The following is a 16,179-nucleotide window of genomic DNA, read 5'->3' as shown; positions in this document are numbered from 1 at the left end:
TATAGACATTTCCAAGTACTCATACACCCAAGTGCTTAATAGACACTCGATGATTAGCATAGGTGCTTTCTGAAGTGCTTAGGTTAGTTAGACCGCTTATGTGCTTGCTTTAGGTGATTCCTAGTTAGTTGAGTGAGTTTAGAAAACACCACAAAACCCCTCGGCTCTTGTGCGAGCCATTGTAATTGTACCGAGTGGGGCGAGAGTCTTGCGAGACTGTGACAACCGCGTTTGTGTCACGACCGCCACCGTGTATCGAAGGGAACGAGGCCCGTGATGTTTTGGCCAGAAGCTCGATAGTGGAGACGACGGGGAACATCCATGAGTAGCTGGAAGCGGAGCACCATTTGCGCGTAGAGAAGTCCCGCGCCTCTCTACGAAGTTATTCGTCTGTGGTGCTCGACCCTTGCATAAGCTACCCTTTGTGTAGAAGCACCAACGAGGATTAGTTGGGACCTTGTGTGGTTCTAGATACCTCGGAAAAAATATCGGCGTTATCCACGAGAGTTTGCTTTCTCTACCTTTGCTCTTTACCTTTCGCATTTACAATAAGTACTTAAGTTTCAATCTCTCCATTTTAGTTAGAATATTTATGATTGGAACTTAGGTAGCAAAACTCCTTTTGCAGTAGAGATAGCAACACTTAGACAAAACCTTGTTTGCACATTCTAGATTGCTTATTTGCATAGGTTTTGTTCTAGGGATTTATTTGTGGTTTGGTTTATAGGCAAATTTTTTGAAGTCCTATATCACCCCCTCTTAGGCGTCACCGTTTCCTACACAAAAGACTTGAGAAGACTATATTTATGGAGCATCTCTATGCATTTCCCATTTATATGACCAAATAGACAACACCGGATAAAAGTGGGGTCGAAATCATTAGGTTATAGAGCCTTTTCATATTAATGTTATCGTCAAGATCTAGGATATACAACACATTCACTAATGGAAATCATGCATAAAATAGATTATTCAAATGAATGGAACAACATATGTTCTCATTTATTATCTTATAGCCACCATCTTCCTCTAAACATGAAGAAGATATAATGTTCTTAGACAAAGTTGGAATATAATAACAATTATTTAATTCCAAAACTAACCCTAAGGGTAACAACAAATGATAAGTGTCGATGGCTAGTGCAATGCCTTTGCTCTATTACTGATGCACATATTAAACTCACCTCTTGCAAATTTTCTAGTCTTTTTAGTCCCTCAACAATTTGCATGTATGAACCATTGATATGGTATCAAATGCATATGATTCTCTAGAAGAAACAAGAAGATTAATTTCAATAACATATATACCCAAAGTAGAAGTCTCACTTTCTTTCTTTTTCTTGTCCTCCAAGTACTTGTTGTTCCTAGACCAATGCCCATGGTCACCACAATGGAAGCATTTGTCTTCAGGAGAAGGGCAGACTTGGGCTTTGCATTTGGATTTGAGATATCATCTTTAGCCTTTCCCTTGCCCTTCATAAAGATTTTCTGATTCTTACTATCCTTATGAACTGTCATCACATGATTACACTTCTTTATATTGCTCTCCTTGGTCGTCTTAAGCATCCCATACAACTTATCAAGAAGATACTAGAGGATCATAACCGTAGCCAACTCATCAAGAAGAGCGAAAACAAGCGTGGCAAGGCTCTCAATGTAAAACACCATCTTGATTACATTAGGACTAATTGGACTTCCTTTAGTTAGCTTGCATGAAAATAGGGACATGAAGATCTCATATCTCTCAACTCTTGCTTGGTTCATAAGCATACCATGGAGTCCCACAATCATAGTTTGGGCATCCACATACTCATATTGCTTTTGAAGCTAAGAGGATATGATGGCAAGTATAATGCAACTAACGTACATGGAGTCATTTGTGTGCTTCTCATAAGTACTCTGGTTAGCATCACTTGCATTCTCATCAAATTGATCAAATTAAGTTGATTCCGAGATATTCCAAATGCCGCTATTTTCAGTGTTAGACATATTGGAAATCACGTGAGATAGAATAATAGCAATACATTCAACTCAGATTTGTTGTCTTTCCCAGCCTAAAAGATAGATAACATGTTAGTCCTAATGGTGATTCCAACCAGTGGAGGCAAGTTGTGCGAGTGGCCGGAATCAGTGGCGGAGGAGCCATTATGGCTTAGTATGGCATCAGACATACCTAAATTTATAAAACCCTATATCTTCCATTATAATCACATAAGGAGATGTGGTGTAATGGATAGATTGCTACATTTTTAGCTATAGGTCGTAGGATCGATTCTTGTTGCCTACCTTTTTTATTTTTCCAGCCATACCTATATTTTCTTTTATCCTCCTCTACTGGCCGGAATGGAATGCAACTGATCTTATATTGCGATGGTGATTCTAGCAGGTAGGGGAAAACAAGTTATGTGATTATACCACAACTATCTCAGTCTATTTTACAACCAAAGCAAAACTATATCCGATTTACTAGACATATCACCTATATGCAAACCATCTAGATAAAAAACAACACATAACCTAGCTCCAATACCACTATAGAAAATGTGTATGCTACATACTTGCATATCTACCTTGTTCAACTAAGATAGCATGTGAGTAAAGGATCATGGATTGTTATCACTATACATGCAGCGCAACTGTAAAAGAACATGTCTTTATAGTTGAAGTAGCAAAACGTCCTTGCGTACCAACAACAACAACAAAACGTTCACATGTACTCCTCAAGTTTGTTGTTGATCAATACCTCAACAATAGTCGTGACGTTTCCATGGTACCCACACATGCAGGGATAAAATACCACATGAACATTGTGCTTGCAACGCGCACGCAGCGAGGGAAACAACGATGGGTTATTAGACTAGACGTCCACAACCCTAGGAGAGAGGAGGCGGCAGTAGCGGACCCAGCTACTACGCTTAGGGTGTGCCAGAAAAAATATAAAAAAAGAAACAAAAAACAGAAATCAACAAGACTCAAACCTTGACTGCCAAGTTCAAAAGATAATACTTACACCACTATGCTAACTAACCTTATATGATCTTAGGGTGCGTCGTGGCCTATATGGACCACCCATTGGGTCCGCTCCTTGGAGGCGGTGACGGCTAATAGAATTCTCTCTAGTAAGTAAGTCTTTTCATATATAGATCTTTGTTAATCGGCTTTTAACATGAGGATCATTAACATTTTTATGGATCATAATCTCTACTACTCCTTAAGAAAGGAGTGTAGGCGTGCACACCCACGGTTCTGCCTCCCACCCTGACATCCTCCGCTCCGCTTGCGCCTCCGCCTCCCAAGATTTCCGCGCCGCACCTCCACCATTTTCGCCGCCGCGCATGCCGCACCCTTCCATCCTTGCCTCTGTCGTCCTCGCCGACCACACCCGCGGCCACGAATCTCGCCTACGACAAAGCAAGGATCGAGCCCCCGCCTTCCAACCTCGGCGGCTCCTTCCATCCTCACGTATACATCGACGTCGCCTTCCATCCACGGCAAAAGAGTCGACCTTCAATCCCGTGACCACTGCCCCTGCTCCCGCCCTCCATCTCGTGCTGCTCCTTCGGACTTCGGTTCCCATCGCCCCGCTCGCCTCCTCCCTCCCTCCTCCCGTCGCTACAGCACAAATCTCTGCCGGCTGCCGTGACATCCTATCGTCGGCTCCCAGCGCACCTTCTCAATTTTGTGCCGCCTCCGTGGTGCCGCCACAACGGTTGTCTCCTCTGCACCAGATCGACACAATCGCGCGCGGGACCCCAACATCGCCCCAGATCGACGAGAATCTGGGAGCCTAAAAGCCCGCAAACCTACCACCGACGAGAATCATGCTGCCCAAAACCTCACCCCAAATCGATGCAGACCTACCATCGACGCCGATTTGGGTCGTCCTTAAAAACCATGCCACCCCAGGCCACAAACACGGCAGCCCCAATCTCTCGAAGGAATAGTTCTGCTTTGGCGTCAACTTTGCAAGGTAATGTCTCCTCTGTTTAGTTCGAATTACTTTGATTCTAGCACTACCAAATGTCTCTACTGTTTGAAGCCAGTGTCTTTATTGTTTAGTTCAAATAGAATGAATGGGTAGGTCTGCGAGTACTTGTGTAGCGTCCATAGAATGAATGGGTAGGTCTGCCCAAAATTTTGTTCAGCCAGTGTCTTTACTGTTTAGGGATGCAAGAACCAGATGTCTCTATTGTTTAGTTCAAACAGAATGAATTGGTAAGCTAGATAGGGATGCAAGTACCAGATGTCTCTACTGTTTAGTTCGATAAAATTTGTGGACGCTACACAAGTAGAGACCTTTTTTAGCTGTGTTTAATCTTGGTTATTATTTGTGGTTGGATCTATTCATTGATTGATTCAAGTCTGCAACTATAGGATGTCTCTATATGCTTGATAGCAGATTATGTTATATTCTTGCACAAGAAAATTTTGTGGACGCACAAGTAGGTGTGTAGTGTTTATTTCATCCCGTGATGTTTTAATCCATAAATTTTGTGGACGCACAAGTGGGATTACACTGTTGTAGATTGGTTAGATATTTTATATGATCAAAGAGGAGTTGTTTTCAACCCAATCCATTTTTAGACAATAACATAACTGGAGCAAAATAATATAGAGTTTCAAATACATAGCTTAGAAGTATTGTTGTAGTTATAGAGTTTCAATTACCTTTGAAGTTGGATCTAAAATTTAATCTCTTTCTCGATGATACCGTCGAGGTCTCTAAAGGGATGGATCATCAGTTCCTCCATCATCGTCTATCTTGTGATTTCTTTTCAGTTTCACTTTCATGGTATTGTTGTTCTGTCTCATGCCAGTCCAACAAACACGGCAACACCAATCTCTCCAAGGAATAGCTCTGTGCTTTGGCGTCAACTTTGCAAGGTAATGTCTCTACTGTTTAGTTCGAATTATTTCGATTCTGGCACTGCCAAATGTCTCTACTATTTGAAGCCAGTGTCTTTACTGTTTAGTTCAAACAGAATGAATGGGTAGGTCTGCCCAAAATTTAGTTCAGCCAGTGTCTTTACTGTTTAGGGATGCAAGAACCAGATGTCTCTACTGTTTAGTTCAAACAGCATGAATGAGTAAGCTAGACAGGGATGCAAGTACCAGATTTAATGGTACTGATGTTCTATCTCATCAGTCACCACTTAAAGCTACATGCCGAAATAATCTCAAAATGGAATAAAACATGGATTGGTATTTTAGGTTTAGACAGATAAAATTTGTGGACGCTACACAAGTAGAGACCTTTTTTATCTGTGTTTAATCCTGGTTATTATTTGTGGTTGGATCTATTCATTGATTGATTCAAGTCTGCAACTATAGGATGTCTCTGTATGCTTGATAGCAGATTATGTTATATTCTTAGCAACTTGGATCTGAAAACAATCATGTCAATGCGATGAAGAGATATGTGTGACACTATTGTTTTCTAAGCTGCAAGGATCGATGGGACGAAGAGGTCGAGGAAGGGTGTAAGAAAGAACCCCATAATAGATTGTGGGACATATACCAAGAACATCGTCTACAAGGAGGTTCTAACAAACTAGACCCACAGTATTTCTATTAAAACTGAATTGTTTGTTAACGACATAGAATCTCATGGAATAAATTTCTGTAAGCATGATCGTTCATTGTTTAGTCTTTATTATTAACAATTATATTCTATGCTTTATATTCTTTGGCAGCTAACTCTCGAGTGATGATGAGAAGGCCGAAAGTTCATATGTATATTATGGTAGTATCAGTTTTTGAACTTACATTCTGCTACATTTATGTTGGGAGATTTCCCAACAAATACTTGCTGGAGGTCGCTACAGTGATGAGATCACCCACATGTACAAGGGAAGATCGCCATGACCGTAGACGAGCACTATGAATCGCTTCAGCATTGCAAGTAAGCTTACACCTCCCCATTTTTCAGGGTTTCAGTCGCGCCACCGCCATAGGAGCTGATGGAGATCCTCTCTGACTATTTTAGCTCCATGGGTGATTCAACAAGTTTGGGCAAATGATCAAAGCAGAGGTATCTAACACAATCTGACTGTTTCAGAAATGCTGACACGAGTGGACCTGCCAATGATGTCTACGAGTTAGTTAGGACCTCTGAACCAAAGCGCACAAAGGGCATCTCGACATCGGACATCATCACTACGATCTTGAAGGACTACAACCAATACATTATGTGGAATCTGACTTGGGGGTACAATCATAAAGACCTTGGCATCAGCTATGTTAAGGTGATATTTCGTCCACAATAATTTCTCCCAAAGACAGGACAATGAGAATAACCTCTCAATTGTGTCATTTTGTTGTATTTTCATCAGGAGAATCAATTGATGGTCAACATGGGGATTAGTCCGAGGCGGAGTGCTCCGTCGACCTCAAGCTCGGCGGGCTAGGCGAGATCGGGGCGGCGGACGGCACAACCACGAAGGAGCCGGTGGCTGCAACCGCAGCTCCGTCCGCCACCCCGATGAAGCGCCCGCGCTTGCGGCCCGGCGGCGCCGGCGGGGCGCAGTGCCCGTCGTGCGCGGTGGACGGCTGCAAGGCCGACCTGAGCAAGTGCCGCGACTACCACCGCCGCCACAAGGTCTGTGAGACGCACTCCAAGACGCCCATCGTTGTCGTCACCGGCCGCGAGATGCGCTTCTGCCAGCAGTGCAGCAGGTATTCCTTCCAGCCCCAAACAATCCCATCCCTCCTCTCAATTCGCTTCACTTGGGAACGTCGTTGTAATTATTGCATGAACCGGGTAGCGTCGAGAGGGGTCGATTGCTTGAATTGATGCCATGGAAATTGGTAGTGCTACGAATCAACAAACCGACGTCAGTCATTTTGTTTCTTTTTTCCCACAGCTTTTCCTTTTTACTGCTGATTATTCCTTGCCTTTCCCTTTGCTCAAAGTAAAAATGCCAAACCAGTTCTTTCTTTGGCCCTGCCTCTCTCCTTCTTTGCTTCAGAATTCAGATGCACACTGCCAATCTCCACAACGCAATGCAGCCACAGCGAACAGGCTAGCGATAGGAAAACAGAATAGTATTGTTTTAACGCAAGAACATGACAGCATTTCATTCACAATAATGTACCAGCTGGTGCTTCTTGATGTATTTTGCAGAAGTCCCATTGTCATTTGCAAGAAGACCAAGGGCATGTCCAGTTATGAACTTAATATATTTAGCAACTATTGATTCAGCAGAGAAACATGACCCTCCAAAACGTAATGTTAGATAGTTTCAAATTACCTGCATTGCATGGCGATGGAGCTGAATTGTGTGAAGGGGAACAATACCAGCCCTGAACTGTGAGAACGCAGATAGTGAACCATTTGCAACCATGTGGAAAATAACTTGTAAGGCATCATCTTCAATTAAACTTGGTGCAGCAGATTGATGGCTCGCCACTCGCCAGTGCTTTCATAATATGTATTACACTTCCATAGAACATAACAAAGAATAAAAATCAAACATACGACTAAATAGCTAAGTAATTTCTTATTCATGAACCACCCGACAGCCCCAATACACTTGGATAATAATTGTGTCAGAATTCAGAAAACAGATGTCTCTTAATCCTTTGTACTATTAATAGCATGAAAAAAATTGCGACACCCAAATCTCTCTTGAGCACACAATTTTCATCCATACATGTTTTGAGTTCAGTTCCCATATCAACCTTCACCAAGCACTGTTTTTCATATAATCATAAAATATTTAACCTCAAGCACTGTTTTTGTTACATTTAACTGATCATGCAGCACAGTTAATTTTTCTCTTGCCTTCTTCAAATCTCGGATGGCCTACACATTTCAAGGAACACATTAAATTCACTAATCTGAGTTTTGACCATAAGTTTTGACCATTTTCCTGCTGTTTCTGTCCTATAGTTTTTATGACCATATATTTTACCTGGTAATGCAGTTTCAGTGACCCATGTTATTTAAACCCAAATGATTTCCCCATGTTAAGTTAATTCTCTGCTGATCTGAATCTCGTTTGGTTATCTGCTTCAATGTGCATCCCCATTCTGATCTTTTTCTTAGGTTGCTCATCATCATTTTCATCCACTATTAAACGGCCTCTCTTCTGGCCAAGACACCCAAATCTCTCTTCAGCACACAATTTTGATCCATACATGTTTTGAGTTCAGTTCCCATATCAACCTTCACCAAGCACTGTTTTTCATATAATCATAAAATATTTAACCTCAAGCACTGTTTTTGTTACATTTAACTGATCATGCAACACAATTAATATTTCTCTTGCCTTCTCCAAATCTCGGATGGCCTACACATTTCAAGGAACACATTAAATTCACTAATCCGAGTTTTGACCGTAAGTTTTGACCATTGTCCTGCAGTTTCTGTCTTATAGTTTTTATGACCATATATTTTACCTGGTAATGCAGTTTCAGTGACCCATGTTATTTAAACCCAAATGATTTCCCCATGTTAAGTTAATTCTCTGCTGATCTGAATCTCGTTTGGTTATCTGCTTCAATGTGCATCCCCATTCTGATCTTTTTCTTAGGTTGCTCATCATCATTTTCATCCACTATTAAACGGCCTCTCTTCTGGCCAAGACACCCAAATCTCTCTTCAGCACACAATTTTGATCCATACATGTTTTGAGTTCAGTTCCCATATCAACCTTCACCAAGCACTGTTTTTCATATAATCATAAAATATTTAACCTCAAGCACTGTTTTTGTTACATTTAACTGATCATGCAACACAATTAATATTTCTCTTGCCTTCTCCAAATCTCAGATGGCCTACACATTTCAAGGAACACATTAAATTCACTAATCCGAGTTTTGACCGTAAGTTTTGACCATTGTCCTGCAGTTTCTGTCCTATAGTTTTTATGACCATATATTTTACCTGGTAATGCAGTTTTAGTGACCCATGTTATTTAAACCCAAATGATTTCCCCATGTTAAATTAATTCTCTGCTGATCTAAATCTCATTTGTTTATCTGCTTCAATGTGCATCCCCATTCTGATCTTTTTCTTAGGCTGCTCATCATCATTTTCATCCACTATTAACTGACCTCTCTTCTGGCCAAGACACCCAAATCTCTCTTCAGCACACAATAAAGCAGGAGCTGTTCAAGAACGCTGGCTATGTCGAAGGCTGTTTGTAGAGGGCCATGGCATCATGGCATGGGAGGAAGAAGAAGAGGATGCAACAATAAATTAATCTTAAGTAGCGGTGGAAGCAACAACAGTAGTATCAGTTCAGGTCCAGTAGCGGAAAAGGCAGGCAGGGCAAAGATTTGGGAGGCCTTTTCAATCCATCTCCCCCATCATAACCCACTTTGATCTATCCATGTTAGCAGTACATGTTCGTCCATCCTATAGCATCATGCAGGATGCAAAGGTTTCCCTGTGCTGCTGAATCTTTCTCCTATATCTCTACTATTCTATAAGAGTATATACTACTGAGCATGCTTTAATTTTTCTCCATTGTTACTACAATATAGACTACTGAACATGCTTTCATTTTTTCTGCAGGGTTCTATATTCATAAGCATGTTGTTGCACCACACAACCTTTTTGTTTTATATGTTGTCATCTGATCTCTGGTGAAAAGGAGGGAGATGAGCTACGGAGGAAATCTGATGTTATGGAACTCTAAGAAAAGTCTAGATTTCCACAGGTCCAGTGGTGCCACTGATGTCAAGTCAGCAGAAACGATTCTTGAGCATGAGTATGCGTCGATGCTCTTTTTCCCTGAGGCAATGCTACTCCTATGCACAGTGATGTAGTAGCAACGGAGAACTGTCATTAATTGGATACTTCTTATCCTAATTGCAGTCGTATCATTTAGCTTGGGGTTTGAATTATCGGATTGCCCTACCATACTGCTTAGCTAAAGCCCTTGTCAAAATGCATAATTAGAAGCAACTATTAAAGAAAGATCAGGTAGTTTGCTACTGCTCTTTTACACTACATCAGTGTGGGTGTGTGGGGACCATGTTTGAAATTACTTGTTTTAAACAGCTTCAGATAGAGTGAAGACGCGAGTGCATTTTCCAGGGATGGAAAGAAGGCATGATTTATTTTCCTCCGACATATAAATACTCATTCAACTCGGATCGTTACTCTGGTGTGCGGCCCAAAGAAAATCGGAGGACACATGCTTGGTGATTTCTTCTGCCCCTGTCATCCACAAGAACTGCATCCTCCATCGAGTTACTCTCTAAGGAACTCCCTAACGTGTCGTTTGTTCTATCTTATTGAAGGTGCGATCACATTCCGTGGCCTCTTGCAGTCGTCCTACATCCGCGGAGAGTCTCGCTTCTTTGACCACGGACCAGTGTACAATCTTTTCATGGCTAAGGTTGGGAGTGTCCACCACAGAAGATCGAACTTAACCTTGATCATGATCTCTAGCGCTGAGGGAACAGTGATAGATTGATATGAGGTTTGTAGGTGTAATTATGTGTATAATAACCTTTTTTTATTTTCCTTGCCCCTATGGTGTAGTACCTGAAAAGCAAAATGATGTATGTATTTGTTGTTAAATACTTTTCTAATTCTAACAGTAAGAAATTAAGGTTGTGCCGATGCACACTGCCAATCTCCACAACGCAATGCAGCCGACCACCACCCGGGTGATCCTTTCTATTAATTAAGGGCTTTGATTCGGAAGCGACATAAGGTGTGGTGACCATTGGTTTCTGGGGCAAGTGATGAATTTAGGATGAGGCTCGCCATCTTGGGGATGAGACATGAGTGACGATGTAACTGTGGATTTTTTTAGCCTAATGTCGGTTTTCTCTCTAACCCTGTGGTGAATAGAATCTATGTTGCGTGTTAAACAACAATATAATGGTGAATGTTGATGTGATAGTTAACATCAAATTTAGTTCCTGTTGGTCAGAGATGATGCATAGGGAGATGAATTCATTAGCATGCAGCAATGATTGTGACTGTCAGGCAGGAAAACTGGATGGCCATGGGTAGACCGTCTTCTATTCAAATGAACTTTGTTAGCTCTAGGAACCCAAAATTAACAGCACACTAAAATTAATGATTGGTTTGCCATATGAATTTTGCATATTATAATAATGTTCGTTGTTTTGTATCTATGTTTTATACTATTTTTTACTCCCGCGACCGTTAAAATGTTTCATTCTCTTTTCACACTGTATGCTACTTGTACCGTGCGCTTGCATGTCTCACTCGCTTTTTTCATGCTTCTCGCCTTCTTCAAGTGTACTATTGAACACAAAGACAGACAAACACAAGGACACTCCCATTTTATCGAATATTTTGTATATCGTGGCAACGCACGGGCACCTACCTAGTTGCCTCTTAAACATATATTAAACTCCTCTCTCTCACGCATGCTGGCATGTGTGACACGCAATCGACGTTCTTCTCTTACTAGGATCCATGGACATCTTTTCTTGTGTCTTCACCATCACACCAACTAAAGACTAGTTCCGGAGATCAGTAAAGAAGAAAGATCGAAGGTCCATTGATGTACCCATGCGCTTCTACTGCTATATATATATATATATATATATATATATATATATATATATATATATATATATATATATATATATATATATATATATATATATATATATATATAGTTATAGTATTAGGAGCCCTGGGCTTCCATTAATGCAGGGAGCCCCTGCCAGTTTAGTTGTGCCGGGCGCGGGTCGACGTGGCAGGTGGTCCGAGTACCGCGCACATGCACCGATTGAAGGTGGGGCGTACGTGCGCACCCCCTATTACCATGTATGCATCCGTTTCATTCAAATTACGTATGCATAAACAAGTAACTGACACGGTGTGTGCGCATGCTCCGCGCGGGTATTCCGGCTTCGTGGTCACGACCCGCGATGTAGTTGGCCGCGTTTATACTTGCATATTATGACTCCAACCGTTTCATAAATTTACACGTCGATGCGGCTTGGTCGGGTGTGGTGTAGTATTTGGGATTTATGATTGTATACTTCGATGTTAACAACTACATATCATTTTGGGATTTATTATATTACGCACTTTGGCGTGGGTCTTGATTAATTATTTTTTTGTAAACTGTTTACGATACTTTGCACAGCTATTTATGCTTCTTATGATCACGCAGTTACCAAACCTTCACCCTGACTGTGCGCTGACTAGTGGACCCACAGTCCCTCGCCGCTCCCCCGCGGGCCGACCGAGCTAATAATTCAGCTCGGGTCCACCCACAACAGACAACAGACACAAACCCTAAAAAAATCAGTTCCTCCCCGTCGCCGTCATTCGCTCCTGCGATCGCCATCGACGACCCCGCCCCCCACCTCTTCCACCGCCGTAATCTCCGCTGTTCATCGATTCACCGCCGTCGTCCTCCTTCCCTGGTTCGTTTCCCCTCTCATTCTTTCGAGTTCCCCCATTCTTTTACATAGTTCAGTCGCTAATGTCCATCAGCTTCGCCCCGCCCCTTCTACATCCCTTCAATTGAATCGAAATTAATTGAATCGCCTCATTATATGTAGTATCCGATAATGCCTTCCAATTTTTTCAATTGCATATTTGTTACAATCTGTTCATTTTTATATAGGTACTGAGTGTTGTTTATAAACACAATATATTTTTTTTACAATAGCAATCAATAGATTAGTGATGTTATTGTACTGTGTTATTATTGTTGTTTCTGATACTTATACTACACATATTTTTATTAATTATATTGCATAATGTATTTATGCACACTATGTACTGTTTTATTTAAATATGAGTTTTCACATATCTGTTGTTATGCATTCCTTCTTCTCAGTTACGTTGTCTACATATGTTGTTATGCACAATACACACACTATACATACCCCATCAGTTTCATAATGTTATTTTTTATTCCATTATTATGTATGGTATAGTATTATTTCCTGATGTTCTTTTTCATTTACTTAGTTTGTTCTACCCAAAAAATGAAGTCAGTTGATCGTCCTCCCGCTAATCCCAAACGCATAACAATTGAGTCAAGCCAAGAATTCTTTAGTGTTGAGATACCACGGCCGGCCTCTATTGGAGTTCCTCCAAACACAAAGCATTCTGATCAGTGTCCTGCACCTGTCGAGAAACCATCTGTTATTTATGAAGCCAATGAACAAACTGGATCTGGCAATGACGACGATGACTTCATGACACCTACAAAGAAGCGTAATGCTGCTGGAAGTCATATGAATATCTTACGGAAGACATGCACAAAGAGGCCGAAAGTATTAGAAACTCCACGGCAGGTTATATGTTATACTTATGAGTTCATATATATTAAATACTAATTAGTATTCAATAATTATGACCTGATACAACATATTATATATTATTTAGTAGTATACAGTAAGGATGAATCTAGTCGAATTTTCACGTTATGTTCCAAGTTCTGAATTGCATTTACAATTTCATATTTATTTTACAACACTTGGACACTTTTTTATTGTCTACAGATAATGCAGTTTAGTTTATTTAACTAGGTATTATGTTATTTTAGTTGCATCCCTTACATTATGAGTTATAATTTTATAGCTCATGCCACATTTATTTCATTGTTTTCATAACATTTATCATACATTATTTTCAGAAACTCAATGTTAGATACAACCCTCAGGATGTGATTATAACTATTAAGATATTGAATGAGAGGCAACGACAAGCCGTTGCTAGAAAAGGATTTTCCAATATTCTTGACATGACACTTGATGCACTGGGTAGCCGTTCTCATCTTCGTTGGTTGATGGATAAGTTGGACCACAAGGATATGACTATTCGCCCTGGAGTTGGCAAGGAACTAAAAATTACGAAAGAAACTGTCCACCTTATACTAGGCCTTCCGAATGCTGGCGGTGGTAAGCCACTAGGAATCGATGAAGCAGTGGCGGGCAATAACTTGAGGGCTGAACTTGGATTGTCCAAGGATGAGTTTGTTGTTGCATCTCTTCAGGACCGATTGAGAAAAGGAAATGATGATGACCTCTCTATCAGATGCTTCTTTTTGATATTGTTCAATAGATTGTTGTTCCCCACTTCCAGCTGGGGCATATCCAACCATGAAGTGTTATTGACGGAAGAAATGGACCGTTTCCACGAAATAGACTGGTGCCACTTAATTTTTAACGACCTATGTGAAGCTGCACAAAAGTGGCATACAAGAAGCACTTCTAATGTGTCCACGACGATTTATGGATGCTCAGTTGTCATACTAGTAAGTAAATAACATTGGACTGTTCATTTTTTACATATCGAATTGAATCTATTTTACTTGCTCAATTACCATCCATGATAGTATTAATTAGTTATTGTTTTTTTGTAGTTGTACTATTTGGACCACTTGCATGATGCTGCAGCCCCCCCCAATAAACGTGGCACACCCCGCATAAAATTCTTTGATAAAAACATTATCCAAGCTCTGACAAAAGCTGATAAGAGGAAGCCACGCCAAAGTGGTGAACCTTTTGGCCATTGTGAGGTATGTCATCTGTACATAAAATAAGAGGAATGCATTACCCTGCATAAATATGCAGTTGCTGTTTTTAGGTGAATGTTTATGCATGTAGTATCTCTATTAGTTGTCGTACCATTATGAATAAACTCGTAGTAGACACCATATACTTCATTTCTCAGTGGGTGACACACTTTATTTATGGTTATCTTTCATGTATTTAATTATATTACAAATGTTTTTTTCAGTTCCGAAGCTTTTCTGAAACTTGCTATTCTGCTGTCCCTAGTGTGCAGTTTCAATCAGAGGTCAGTTTATGTCAAAACATACATCCCATATGTGTCCATAAATTCCATATGTACATTACAGATGTTTTATGTAATATTATATCCTTATGTTTCTAATAATTAATTATGATGCATTATCATTCATTACATCACAGCATAGGGACAGGACAAACATTTTTGATGTCCCTCGTCCCGATCCTTGTGGTCATCATACTATTCATATCCAGCTCCCTTTGATCAAGGATATGCTTTCAAGTAAGATAAAGCAGCTCCAACCACGTGACCGACCAAAATTCATTGAAAAGTTTGTTGAGTATGATTCTGAAGTTGGCAAAGCGTGTTCCGTCATAAAAAGTACTCTTACCAAGATGGTTGTGAAGCAGTATGAACTAGCGGACACATTTGCTGAGTTAATTGATGATGTCCTTCGCGCGGAGTCTGGCGACCCAGACAATGTTGTGGAAGCGCCTCAAACAGATAAACCTCCAGATATATCTCAGCATATGTCGTCAGGTTACCTTCACTCATTGTCATTTATTCAATTCATGTACTTAACTCTATGCATTTACCAGTTCTTGCTGTTTGAATACTACAACTTTTTAATTACAGAGGAACATACCCATGAGGGTACCCAGAATACCCAGGACATGACTATGCCTTCACAACCCAATACGGAGTTGACAGGTACCCAGTTTGAAGAAATACATGAAAAGCAACAACAAATGCGTCGTGCATTTGAGGGCTGCCCTGACGATTTGGAGACGAACATAACCGCAAATGCCGAAAACCAGGTATTTTATGCAGTCTGATTATGGTTACATTACATGTTAATTTCCCATTTTCATCCAAAATATTAGAGAAAACCATAATAATGTATACATGATTTCTGTTTTAATGTTGGCAATAATATGCCGAGCGACACAAACATGTCTCATCGACATGTACCAGACTGCAATCCTATGAGCTCATTTCCGTCTTCCCACTTGCCGATGTTTGACGCCACACCGCAAAAACATGTATATGTTTCAGCTTTGTTTTATCCATTGTTATCTCAATTATGGATTATATTTAATTGACACATGATTGAGGCTTAAAACATAGTATCATTGTTTCTTTGGGTCAGGGAGGAGACATTGGTCCATCTCATGACACTCCTACTTTCACGGGCCCCCTTTTCGATCAGACACCTAGTGGTCATGTAAGTAATCTAGTTATACATTTATTGCATGCTTGCTTCTCATAACTTATTCATAATTTACTATACTCTATACCTGCATTGTGTTTCAGGTTGCAGATGGTGAGGAAACACATAGCTTGCACACTACACATGACCACTCTGTGCCACGTTTAACAGAATTGGACTGTGCTCGGTCGCTTCGTGATTTTTTGTGCTCCTCAAAAGTTGACCCAAACAGGTTTTTCTTTAACTATTAAGTCAA

At 40.6% G+C, this 16,179-nt stretch overlaps 1 pseudogene across 2 annotated transcripts; it reads left to right on the top strand.

Moving 5' to 3' along the window:
* Positions 1-6,247: 6,247 nt before the first annotated feature.
* Positions 6,248-10,581, top strand: LOC101027207 (inositol polyphosphate 5-phosphatase - Squamosa promoter-binding pseudogene; annotated as a pseudogene). 2 transcript variants are annotated; one of them, NR_159651.1, is made up of 5 exons: positions 6,356-6,675; positions 9,074-9,437; positions 9,521-9,931; positions 10,010-10,152; positions 10,252-10,581. The product of NR_159651.1 is annotated as an inositol polyphosphate 5-phosphatase - Squamosa promoter-binding pseudogene, transcript variant 1 (transcript). The 2 variants fall into 2 exon arrangements; NR_159652.1 differs by lacking the exons at positions 9,074-9,437; positions 10,010-10,152; positions 10,252-10,581 and having other exon boundaries at positions 6,248-6,675; positions 9,521-9,807.
* The last annotated feature ends 5,598 nt before the right edge of the window (positions 10,582-16,179 follow it).

The sequence above is a fragment of the Zea mays genome, chromosome 6 (assembly GCF_902167145.1).
Source record: "Zea mays cultivar B73 chromosome 6, Zm-B73-REFERENCE-NAM-5.0, whole genome shotgun sequence".
Classification (NCBI taxonomy): Eukaryota; Viridiplantae; Streptophyta; class Magnoliopsida; order Poales; family Poaceae; genus Zea; species Zea mays.
This window is presented reverse-complemented; position numbering and strand designations above follow the sequence as displayed.